The sequence below is a fragment of the Alnus glutinosa genome, chromosome 3 (assembly GCF_958979055.1).
Source record: "Alnus glutinosa chromosome 3, dhAlnGlut1.1, whole genome shotgun sequence".
NCBI lineage: Eukaryota > Viridiplantae > Streptophyta > Magnoliopsida > Fagales > Betulaceae > Alnus > Alnus glutinosa.
In genome coordinates, this window is record NC_084888.1 from 20255869 (window position 1) to 20268397 (window position 12529).

Genomic DNA, 12529 nt, shown 5'->3' on the forward strand with positions numbered 1-12529 from the left:
TCCTTTTATTTTCGTATTTTTGTTTCTGTTCATTAAAAAATTTTAAATTTTTTTTTAAAAAAATTTAAAAAAATTAAAATTAAAAATTAAAAAAATTATCATCCGTTTCTGAGTTCTTTTCTGCAGAATTTCGAATTTGGTATTGTGGACGAGTGCACAAGCCATATACGCTCGAGCACAGTTCTTCCAAACAGCAGTACTGAAGCTGCTATCCACGGTTACAGAATTTTCTGTCTATGCAAGGTCGTCGATCTCAGAATTCAGACGTTATTCCATACGATCCAGAGATCAAACGCACTATTCGACAGCCAAGAGACACCTCAAAATCAGAAAATATATTCAAAGTTGAGGAAGAGATGGCAGAAGCACCTGTAGAGAATCCACCGGAGCGGAAGCCCATGAAGAGTTCTTTCATACCACAGAATCTAGATCAGCCCTCTTGCATTGCTTTTCAGCCAAATGTGCAAAGCAATTTCAATTTATCCCCCCACCTGCTCAGCATGGTTCCACATTACAGAGGCACACCTACAGAGGATCCTTATCTTCATATTTGAGACTTCTTTGATCTTTGCAAGACACAAAACATCCATGGCTTAAACGCGGAAGGAATCAGGTTAATTCTTTTTCCGTTTTCCTTGAAAGATAATGCTAAGTTATGGTTAAACTCTTTGGCTGCAGGGTCTATTCATAATTGGGAGGAGTTGGCCACAAAGTTCTTGAAAAAGTTCTTTCCAGCCCAAAGGACTAGGCAATTGAGGAGGGAGATCCAAACCTTCCAACAAAAAGATGGAGACCTATTCTTTGAGGCGTGGGAGCACTTCAATGAGCTACTTCTAAAATGCCCACATCATAATCTATCTCAAGACGATCAGGTACAAGCTTTTTATGAAGGTTTAAATAATTCTAACAAAAGTCTTGTAGATTCAGCTTGTGGAGTCGTGCTAATGGAGAAAAATAGCGAAGAGGCCATCGAACTCTTTGAGACTCTAAGCGAAAACTCCCAACAGTTTTCATCCCGAGAAAGACAAGGACTCAAAGGAAAGGGCGTCTATGAAGTAAATGTCAATAATGGTGTTCAAACTCAGATGGCTACCATGGAGAGGAAACTGGACATGCTAGTAAAAGCCATGACTACTCATCACATCTCTCCCATTCAACAGATTGCTCAAATTGAGGTATGTGCCATATGTTCTCACTCTGACCACACCACTGAGACTTGCCCCATGTCTTCTTTTACAGATTAAGAGCAAGCAAACTATGTTGGACAGAATAACTATCCTCCAAAGAACAATCCATACTCCAACACTTACAATGCAGGGTGGCGAAACCACCCCAATTTTTCATGGAGTTACAATCAGAATGTGCAGAATCCACAAGGGCAGCAAAGAAATTTCCAGCAAGGAAATAACTATCAAGCTCCACCACAAGTAGTCCAACCGAATCCAGAACCAAAGAAGAATGACCTCGACAGTGTTCTATGCCAATTTATAACTTCCATGGTGGTGCACTCACCTTCTCTTTTTCACTTACCTTAGAGGTTGTGGCTGCAGTTGGAGATGCTGGTATTGTCTCCTCAGTTCCCACCTTGTTATCAATGGTCTTTCCACTTCTGAGGGTTGATACAACCTTGAGTTGCTCATGACCTCTTGGATTGGGTAGTGTTTGGGATGGAAATTCACCCCTCTTTCTCTCGCTCAGTTCTTTGGCCAATTGCCCACTTTTGTTTCCAACCTTTGAATAGCTTGATTGGTCTGAGTATTGGTTTGCTGTTGTGAAGTTCAAATTGTTGTGGAGAAAGCTTTTCAGGTCCATCATATTGATCCATTGGAGGCCACTCTCACTCACAGTTTCAAGATACAAGACATTGAGCCCGATTCTGAGGATTTTTCTAATGACATCATTGAAGCCGTGCAATTCCTTGATGCATCTCCACCACATTCAAGTAAGTATGCACCTCCCTTTGAAATGCTTGAGCCAACTAATACTACTCTTGTTCCATCTATTGTCCAGGCCCCAGTTTTAAAGTTGAAGCAGCTTCCGACCCATTTGAAATATGCCTATCTGGGAGACAATGAGACACTACCAATAATAATTGCTGTAGAGTTAAGTTTCGGGGAAGAGGAGAAGCTTTTAAGGGTTCTTAGAGATCATCAAACTGCAATAGGATGGACTATTGCCGACATTAAAGGCATAAGCCCCTCCAAATGCATGCACAAAATTCTCCTTGAGGATGAAGCAAGGCCAACCAGGGACGCACAAAGACGACTTAACCCACACATGAAGCAGGTGGTTAGAGATGAAGTTCTTAAATTGCTAGATGTTGGCATTATCTATCCCATCTCAGATAGCAAATGGGTAAGTCCAGTTCAAGAAGTGCCGAAAAAGAGTGGAATTACAGTGGTGAAGAATGAAGAAGATGAGCTGGTACCTACAAGAATTACCACCGGATGGAGGGTATGTATTGACTATCGAAGGCTAAACAAGGAGTCCCAAAAAGATCACTTTCCTCTACCTTTCATTGATCAAATGTTAGAAAGGTTAGCTGGTCACAACTACTATTGTTTCTTGGATGGGTACAGTGGGTACAGTGGGTACAATCAGATTGCCATAGCTCCGGAGGATCAAGAAAAAACCACATTCACATGTCCTTTTGGCACATTTGCCTACCAGAGGATGCCATTTGGATTATGCAATGCACCCGCTACATTCCAAAGATGCATGATGAGCATTTTTTCAGTCATGGTGGAAAAATTCATTGAGGTATTTATGGATGATTTTAGTGTTTTTGGCTCTAACTTTGATGAATGCCTCCATCATCTATAGATTGTTCTCAAAAGGTGTGAAGACTGCAATCTAGTGCTTAATTGGGAAAAGTGCCATTTCATGGTACAACAAGGCATCGTGCTGGGTCATGGTATTTCTAGCAAAGGTATTGAGGTTGATAAGGCAAAGATTGACATCATCTCCAAACTCCCTCCGCCTATGACGGTAAAGGGTATAAGAAGTTTTTTGGGTCATGCTGGATTTATAGAAGATTCATCAAGGATTTCTCCAAGATTTCTAGACCCCTCTACGCACTGTTGGCCAAAGATGCAAAGTTTGTATGGACTGACAAGTGCATGGATGCTTTCAATTTATTGAAAAAACTACTTACATCTGCACCAATCATGATGGCACCAGATTGGAACCTCCCGTTTGAACTTATGTGTGATGCCAGCGATTTTGCCTTGGGAGCTGTTTTAGGCCAGCGAGTTGATAAGGTACCTCATGCTATTTATTATGCTTCTAGAACCTTAAATGATGCTCAGCTAAATTATTCCACCACTGAAAAAGAGCTGTTAGCAGTCATCTTTGCATTGGAAAAGTTTAGATCATATCTGCTTGGATCTAAAGTCATCATCTTCACTGATCATGCTGCTCTCAGATACTTGTTTGCAAAGAAGGATGCAAAACCTAGATTGATTCGATGGGTCTTACTATTGCAAGAATTTGATCTAGAAATAAGGGATAAAAAAGGAAGTGAAAATGTGGTTGCAGATCATTTGTCCAAGTTGCTTCATGAAGAAGAAGGGAGAGAGCTCCCCTTAGGCGAACAATTTCCGGACGAGCAATTATTTGTCATCAATATCCACCCTCCTTGGTATGCAGAAATTGTGAACTACATCACTACAAAGGTTTTTCCCCCAAGTATGTCTAGTCAAGCAAGGAAGAGATTAATATCTATATCTAGACAATACCATTGGGATGAACCTTATCTATTCAAATTCTATCCTGATCAAATCATTCAGAGATGTGTACTCGAGGAAGAGCATACCAGCATTTTACAGCATTGCCATCAGCTTGCTTGTGGAGGACACTTCGGAGCAAAGAAGACAGCACTGAAGGTATTACAAGCAGGTTTCTTTTGGCCTACTATATTTAAAGATGCTTTTGGGTTTTGCAGTGCTTGTGACAGATGCCAAAGAACAGGGAACATCTCTTCCCGAAATCAAATGCCATTACAGAATATTCAAGAGGTCAAACTCTTTGACGTATGGGGTATTGATTTCATGGGCCCTTTCCCTAACTCCTGTGGATTTTTATATATTCTAATGGGGGTTGATTATGTGTCTAAATGGGTCGAGGCTGTCCCCTCTAAAACTAATGATCATCCAGTTGTTGTGAAGTTCTTGCAGGATTATATTTTCACTCGATTTGGGACCCCAAGAGCGATCATTAGTGATGGAGGAAGCCATTTTAACAATCACCCTTTTGCTTCTTTGCTAAAGAAGTACGGGATCACACATAAGGTAGGTACTCCATATCATCCCCAGACCAGTGGACAGGTGGAGATTAGCAATAGAGAAATCAAGAGCATCCTAGAGAAGACGGTGAACACTAACAGAAAGGATTGGTCTTTGCGCTTAAATGATGCACTATGGGCTTATCGAACTGCTTACAAGACTCCAATTCGTATGTCACCATATCGGTTAGTCTTTGGGAAGGCTTGCCATTTACCTGTGGAGTTGGAGCATCGAGCATACTGGGCCATAAAGCAACTCAATTTCAATATGAAGCAAGCAGTGAAAAGCGAAAATTGCAACTGGTTGAGCTTGAAGAATTGAGACATGATGCCTATGAAAATGCAAGGATCTACAAGGAACGGACTAAGGCATATCATGACAAGAAACTTGTTCGAAAAGAGTTTCATGAAGGCCAAAAGGTATTGCTATACAATTCCAGATTACGACTTTTTCCAGGTGAGCTTAAATCTCGGTGGTATGGCCCTTACACTGTTACTAAGGTTTTCTCTCATGGAGCACTAGAAGTTCATAACAAAGAAAAAAATCACACTTTCATGGTGAATGGGCATAGAGTGAAACCTTACTTTGAGACCGACTTTCAGCCTCAAGAAGAAGATTTGGAATTACATCCAGTTCTGAACACTGCCTATCCTGCTCTCGAGCGAAATTCAGACTAGGCTCGAGCGCATCTACCTCGATCAGTGATACTAAGGCCACATCATGCACTGACACTGCCATATCCTTTAAACTTTTTGTTTGTTTTGATTTTTGTTTATTCTTTTTGGTTTTCCTTTGTCTGGCTGAAGACATTAAACTTAGCGCTCATGGGAGGCAACCCATCTTGTCATAATTTTTTTTTCCCTTCCTAGTTTTGTTTTTCAGGAAAAGTGTTTCTGCATTCAAGTTTGAGGGTGTGCTACTAGCCATACCTAGTCCAACCAATTTTCTCATCTCCCGGGTATGATCTTTCCATTCTATCTACACATTGAGGACAATGTGTAATTTAAGTTTGGGGGTATGGGACACACACACTTTTAATTTAAAAAAAAAAAAAATTGAAATTGCATGTTCATGTTATTTTTAAGACTTTGGTTGATCTAAAAATTGTGATTTGAATTTCATTGATGAGCTTAGAATGTTGAGCACATGATCATTTGAAATTGATTCTAAAGTCCTACTACTTACTTTTGGCATCTAAGGATTCATTTGTTTCAATCTAAACTATCACAAGCACATTAGCATATAATTTTTGAGGTATGATATATGAACCTGATTGTGTATTTTTCAATGTCTTAAGTGAAGCTGAGTGACTTGTTAAATGGATACCTTGGCATATTTATAATAATAATAATAATAATAATAACCATTTTTGAAGCTTTCACCGAGTAACTGGACTTCTTACCTCATTAAGCAGTGAATGTTTACGTCAAAAAGTGAGAAATTCAAATTGGTTAAAGTCATGACTAGTTTAGTTCTGTAGCCTTTTTGACTCGAGTTAGTAAGCTCTTAGGGGTGTTTCAACACTTAATGCCTTAAAACCATCTGGTTTGGGAGCATTAGCCTAACACTCGTTACATGGGTCAATTAGAAAGCTTAAGAGAACTAAGCATTGCACAGTCTGAAAAAATAAAAAAATTAAAAATTAAAAACAAAAAATTAAAAAAAAATAAAAAATAAAAAAAATAAAGCTCTTGCTATTATGCCTTGGTTATTCAATTTGATGGGGATCCCAGTGAATTTTGAGATATTGAATCATTGCACATTGGAATTAATTTGAAGCCTCATGATTATGTGTTAGTTCACCTTACACTGAATTGAACTTATGATGCTTGAGCTTGTTGTTTGTAAGTGGTTAGACTTTGGAATACTATTTTATATTGAAGATGGAGTTTATCTTTCTAAGCTTGCTAATGAATGAGAATCATAATTTTGGTGACACTTAACTCTTTGGAATAAACATGAATTTTGGCATAATATTTGTGGGTATCATTCATGGCAAACCCTCACGAGACTTCACTCGTCCACTAGGGAGTCCTAGGGGTTTAAAAGACTTATTGCATACGCTAAATGTAATCGTGTTTCCCGCGATAGAGGAGGTAGAGTAGTTATTGTTTTAGTTTTCCTTTTATTTTCAATTCTGCATTGCTAAGGGACTAGCAACATGTAAGTTTGGGGGTGTGATAAGTGCAGAATATTACACATTCAAGCCCTTTAATTTACATATGTTAAGCTCATAGTTTTGTTATAGTTTGATGTTTTGTGTTGTTTTTGTGTTTTCTTGTATTTTATAGGTTTTGGAAGAAAATCCATCAAATTCCAAGATTATAATGAAGTCAGCAAACTCACTTTTTGAATAGATTCAATTCCAATCAATTTTGAATTTAAGGAAAGAGAAGTTGGCAAAAATTCGTTATTTTTGGAAAGAATCCAGAATGAGCACGTCTCAGTAATTTAATCATAACGTTTGGTTCAAATGTCAGATTGCAACAAAATTGGTGGCGTTGGAAAGCTAATAATAAAGGAAACAAATATGTCAGAAATAGATTTTTCCTAATTCGGACGTTTTCCATGCCAAAATCGCCCCGAAATAAAAGACCGCAAATCTGTACGAATTTTGGAATCCTTTTCGTACTTGGATAGAAATTTCAGAAAAGGAAAAGACTTGTAATTATTCTTTTTGGAGTAGAAAACCTACTTAGAATTGTAATAGGAATTCTAGAGCTTCTAAAGCTTCTCTAATCCCTATAAATAGGCCTCTAGCCTTTGAAGAAAGACACAAAAACTTGGAGGAAGAATCAAAGGCTACATCAAGAAGGAGGTTTTTTATAGTTTTTATTTTCTTTCTTTTCCTTTATTAATTTCTTATGAGGATGATTTCCATCCAAATTATGTGTAACTAATACTTTAGTTAGGGCTCGATTGAAACCCTAATCATGTCTTTTTAAGTTTTTCAATTTGCCTTGCTACAATTTATATATTGATGCTTAACTTGATTAATTCTAGTTTCTTGAATTCTTCGCATGTTTATGTTTAGCTAGCATATTCTTGTGGTATGGATTTGTTATTTATGTCAATTTGGATAACCGAGTCCTGGGCATAATAGAGTAACGGAAGAACCCCATCACAGGTTCTTGGATTAATCAACATAAAGACAATTGGAATAGATACTATATTCCAATCTGAGTGTGTTTACCAATTTCCATAGATTTATGCTTTCTTGAAGAACAACTTAGTAGATACCATGCTAAATCCTTCAAGGAAGAAAAGAGTTAGAGTAGATACCATGCCTAACTCATTGTTTAGGGAAATCAATAGCTTTAGGAGAAGATACCATTCCCTTGTGGCTGGTAAGCATTAAGCTTCATGTTATGATTGTAGTATTGTGCATATTGAGAATCTTATTTGAGTATGATTAGCGGTGGATATCGAAGCCCTACCTTTTCTTCATAATATTTTTAATTCAATCTTTTATCCTGTCTTATTCAACATATCGCTTTTAGGAATTTCTCTTTAAATACAATTTATACCAATCCTCGTGGGAATGATCTCGTATTTGCCTGCTATACTATTGTTTTGATCTTGTGCACTTGCGAGTAAAACGTACAAGTATTTGCCTATTTATTTAGGTAGATATTTGCACAATAGTGCACTTGAGAAGTACGCGTAAAAAGTATAGAAAAAATGTACAAGATGACAAAAAGAACCAAAAGAGAGGATAAAGTGACGTGCGGCACCAGGGAGAATGCGATTTAACCCTACAGGGTTCACTGTCCAGACGGAATGCCACGTAGGAGATTGCAAAAACACGCCCATTTGGACAAGAAGAATGGACGTCCGGACGAATCAACCGTATCGTCCAGACAACGAGAATCACCGTCCGGACAAACAGGAGCACCGTCCGGACGTTTCACACAAAAAATATGAAAAAGAGATGAAAAAGAGCAGAAAAATATTTCCCAAGAATTTCCAAAGCACGCATGTATATAACATTGATATCTCAGTTCAATTAGCATATCAACAATATCCCAAGATATAATTGAGTGTTAAGATTCAATAAGCACAAACATTTCCCTGCAGAAAGACATTTTTCAATAGAAGACTTAACTCAAGCAATGCGTGTGTGTGTGAAGGCTTTCTCAGAAAGGTATGAATTTCATTAAATTGACCTAAATCACCAGAATTTTCTCGAGAAGAGAGAAAATAAATGTTAGATCAGTCAAAAGTCAAACCTTATTTTACTAGGGCATAGCCACTCTCATCTAATACACTACCCCTAAGCTGCAGCACTTTTTCTTTTACAAAGTCCTTTAGTGACCGTCTATTTCCCCAATGATTTGGTCACTGACTGTTTCTATAAGGACAATATCAAGAACAGATTTATAGCATAAGCAGTGGATCTTTTTATTTATCCATTTTTATTCAGTTTTGAATGCCTTTTATCACTTGGTGCTGCAACCTAGAAAGAATACCAGAATTTATGGGTTCTAGGTTCAACTAATGAGTTGGTCAATTTGACCATCTTAGCAAAAACAATCTCTCTAAAAAAAATCCAGAAGCTAAAAGTCAGAGGAAAGACAAAAATACTTTAGGGGAGCCTTGGATAGTGCACAGTTTTTATTGCAAGAGAAAAGCAACTATTTAGTATGGATGCCACTGGGAAACTTTGCAGATATCAAGGAAAAAACTCTCAGTTATATAAAGGCAAATGAATAAATGCATCAAAAACTGAGACATCAATTAAACATACATAAGATATCTGGAAACTTATAAAGGAATAACAAAGCTTTGCATCCTTTATCCCTTCCCCCCCCCCCTTTTTTTTTCTTTTTATTTTTTATTTTATTTTAAAACAAACTAGACAACTGTTAGTTTGTAATTGGCCTCATTTTGATTGGACAAAATCACTTGTATGTAAAGATGCTTTTCACAGGGATTCCACTATTTAGAAGTGTTCCAGAGATTCTGCACTGTTTACAAGTCAGAGAGTTTGGTTCCTTGCCAGCCATCCGGACGACGTGTCATCCCATCAGGACGCTCATCGGTCCACAGTTCTAGCCGTCTGGATGACGTGCCATACTGTCCGGACGCCGGACAGACCAAAGCATCATCCGTCCGGACGACGTGGATTTCCGTCCGGACACTCATCTGCATCAAGAAGCTTCTGTTCCAGCTTGCATTCGTCCGGATGACTCAGCAGCCCGTCCGGACGACGTCCAGTGATCGATCAGCTTCAGATTTTCTTTCCAAGTTCAAATACGAGAAGATTGATCCAACCGTCCGGATTACGTGGATTCCCGTCCGAACGCGCTCATTCATAAGGCAAGAATTGAAATTCAAATACAACCGTTTGGACGTCAGTGAGCATGGTCCGGACGCGCGTTCAACAGATATGGAAATTACGTATTCAACTTCAACCGTCCGGATGCTTGCCTATCATGGTCCGGACGTGCGCTCAACAGATATGAAAATTACGTGTTGAAGATTAACTGTCCAGATGGCCATCTCCCCTGGTCCGGACGCGCGAAGCCTTATATGGAAATTACTTGTAGCGGACATGCGACCGTCCAGACGACAGTGACTCACCGTCCGGACGCGGCTCTCAATCAGGAAAGATTTTCAGCGAAAATCTCAAAAATTCTGTCGCACAGTTGTCCGTCTGGACGGCTCAGGTCCACCGTCCGGACGACGTCCATACTTATCAAGGCAGTCACTCATTTGAACCCTCAGCCTATAAATAGAGGTCCCTGGGCATTGCGAACTGCAAGAATTCAGTAGTGAATTCCACTAGAGCTTAGAGAGTTATTTGTGAGGTTATTGAGCTAATTTATTCTCTCTCAATCCATTGCAAGTGTGCTGTTGCTGTGCTATAACTGAAGTCTATCTTAGGGGTCGGCCCTAAGGTAAAGGATTCCATTGAAGACCCCTTCAGGTAGGAGACTTGGTTGGGAAGCATTTGTGTTGGGTTACACGTTAGAGAGCAAGGTACGACCACTACATCAGGGGTATGTGAGTGTTACTATCTTGTATCTATTCTTGTCTTCTGAATAGTGGATATCCTGGGTTTGGCTGCACCAGAGTGGTTTTTCTATTAATTGAGTTTCCACTTCGTTAACAAAAATTCTTGTGTTGTTTATTTTCCGCATTGTTTTTGTTGACACTTTGTGCACACACTTGCTGTTTATTTTAGAAGTCAATTTCATTTTTCAACAACAAACATGCTTCACAATAAAAAAGATAGTATTGACCGAGCATGTAAGGTAGAAACAAACCTGACCTCATGGAGAGAGGTTTGAGAGAACAAGATAGAAAAGCAGCCGCTCAATGTGCTTTTACTATCATCCTTATTTAATACTTGCAGAATTTCCTCAAGACAACCCAAGAGGGAATATAGTGATAGAAACGATGGTTCCAAAACAACATGCAAAGTTTTTACAAGATGATAAAATAAAATAAACTATGCAAGTGTACCTGTCATGCTCTAGGATTTAGGAACCAAACTCCTAGGCATGTGTGACCTTACCTACTAGGTAGGTCTGCTCCCTCTCGGGGAGTGGGTGTCCTCATCTTTGTCCTGTCCTTCCTTCTTTAGTTGTAGTGTTAGAAATCTTTCCAGATCTTGCATGAAAGAACTAGCAGGAGAATTTCCTTCATAACAGATTTTGCTTTCTGCAGTTTTCTGTTTTTCCAAATACAGCTTTTTGGGAACCCAAATCTTTTTTGCTTGAATAGGTTTCTGCAGCTGCTAATGCCTTGGAGTATGATTTCTGGGCGGAGATCTATGCTGCCTGGGTGGCTTACGTGGAGAACACTTAGATCTGACATGGCTGCTAACTCCACATTGGTGACATATGGGAGTTTTAGGAGCCTGTCACTTTTTCTTCCTATGAACTTGCCGATGTGGGTAGTTAGGTCTGATGTGCCCTGGCTCGACACAGTGATGGCATGTGAGAGGTTTTCTTCTGATAGGAAGCTTGGCCGGAGGCTGAGGGATGATAGGAACTTCCCCATCCATAACAACTTTTCCCTTATCCACTCTTGGGGGTGGAGATTCGGGATAACTTGCTTCACGAAAATGGTCTTGGAGGTAGAAGGAGTATCAAAAATAGAAGGAAGAACATACCCGAGTCCGGTCTTGTCAATTGGGCACTTTTGAATGGAGAGCATGTGAGTGAGCTTCGCGTCTAAAACTCTCTCTAGTTGCAACTATGTCTCTAGTAGCCTATCTTTTTGAAAAATTAAATGGACTTCTAATTTTAACAAGTGTGTGTGTAAGTGTCAACAAAAATTAAAGCACAGCGGAAAATAAATGACACACAGATTTTTGCTGACGAAGTGGAAACTCAATTAAGAGAAAACCCACTCCGGGGCAGCCAAACCCAGGAATTCAACTATTCAGAAGACATAGCTAGATACAATACAGTAACACTCACATATACCCGATGCAGTGGTCGTATCTTGATCTCTGACGTATAACCCAACACGAACGCTTCCCAACCAGGTTCTCCTACCTGAAGGGGTCTTCAATGGAATACTTTATCTTAGAGCTGACCTCTAAGATAGACTTCGGTTTACAGCATGGCAACATCACACTTTGAATAAGGCTTCAGAGGAAATATCACGTCTTTGAGCAGTTGTGGAATTCAATACCGAATTCTTGCAGTTCTCAATGCCCAGGGGCCTCTATTTATAGGCTGGGGGCTCAAATGAGCGTTAGGAAAAATATACCTAGGCGCCGTCTGGACGGTGGACATGGGCCGTCTGGACGGTGGACATGGGCTGTCTGGACGGACAACTGTGCGACAAGATTTTTCAAAAATTTTGCGAGGAAATCTTTCCTGTTTAAAAGCCTCGTCCGGACAGGATCGCACATCGTCCTGACAGTAGCATATCCGCTGCAAGTAATTTCCTTATAAGGCTTCGCGCGTCCGGACCATGGGGGATGAGCGTCCGGATGGCTATTCTTCAACACGCAATTTCCATATCTGCAATGCGTGCATCCGGACCATGATAGGCAGTCGTCCGGACGGTTGAAGTCGAATCGGCAATTTCCTTCTTTGATGAACGCGTGTTCGGACCAAAGTTGTCAGACGTCCGGCCGGTGATATTTGAATTGCGATTCTTTCCTTAAGGAGACGCGCGTCCGGACGGGATACCACATAGTCCAGACGGTTGATTGATCTTCCCTTTCATGGAACTTGGAAAGAAATCAGAAACTGATAGAGTACTCTGAGGCGTCCGGACGTGCT

At 39.7% G+C, this 12529-nt stretch overlaps 1 non-coding gene across 1 annotated transcript; it reads right to left on the reverse strand.

Annotated features, from left to right (window-relative positions):
• Nucleotides 1-749: 749 nt before the first annotated feature.
• LOC133865084 (small nucleolar RNA R71) lies at nt 750-856 on the reverse strand. The gene has a single exon (XR_009899617.1). It is a non-coding gene; the product is annotated as a small nucleolar RNA R71 (small nucleolar RNA).
• Between the last annotated feature and the right edge of the window lie 11673 nt (nt 857-12529).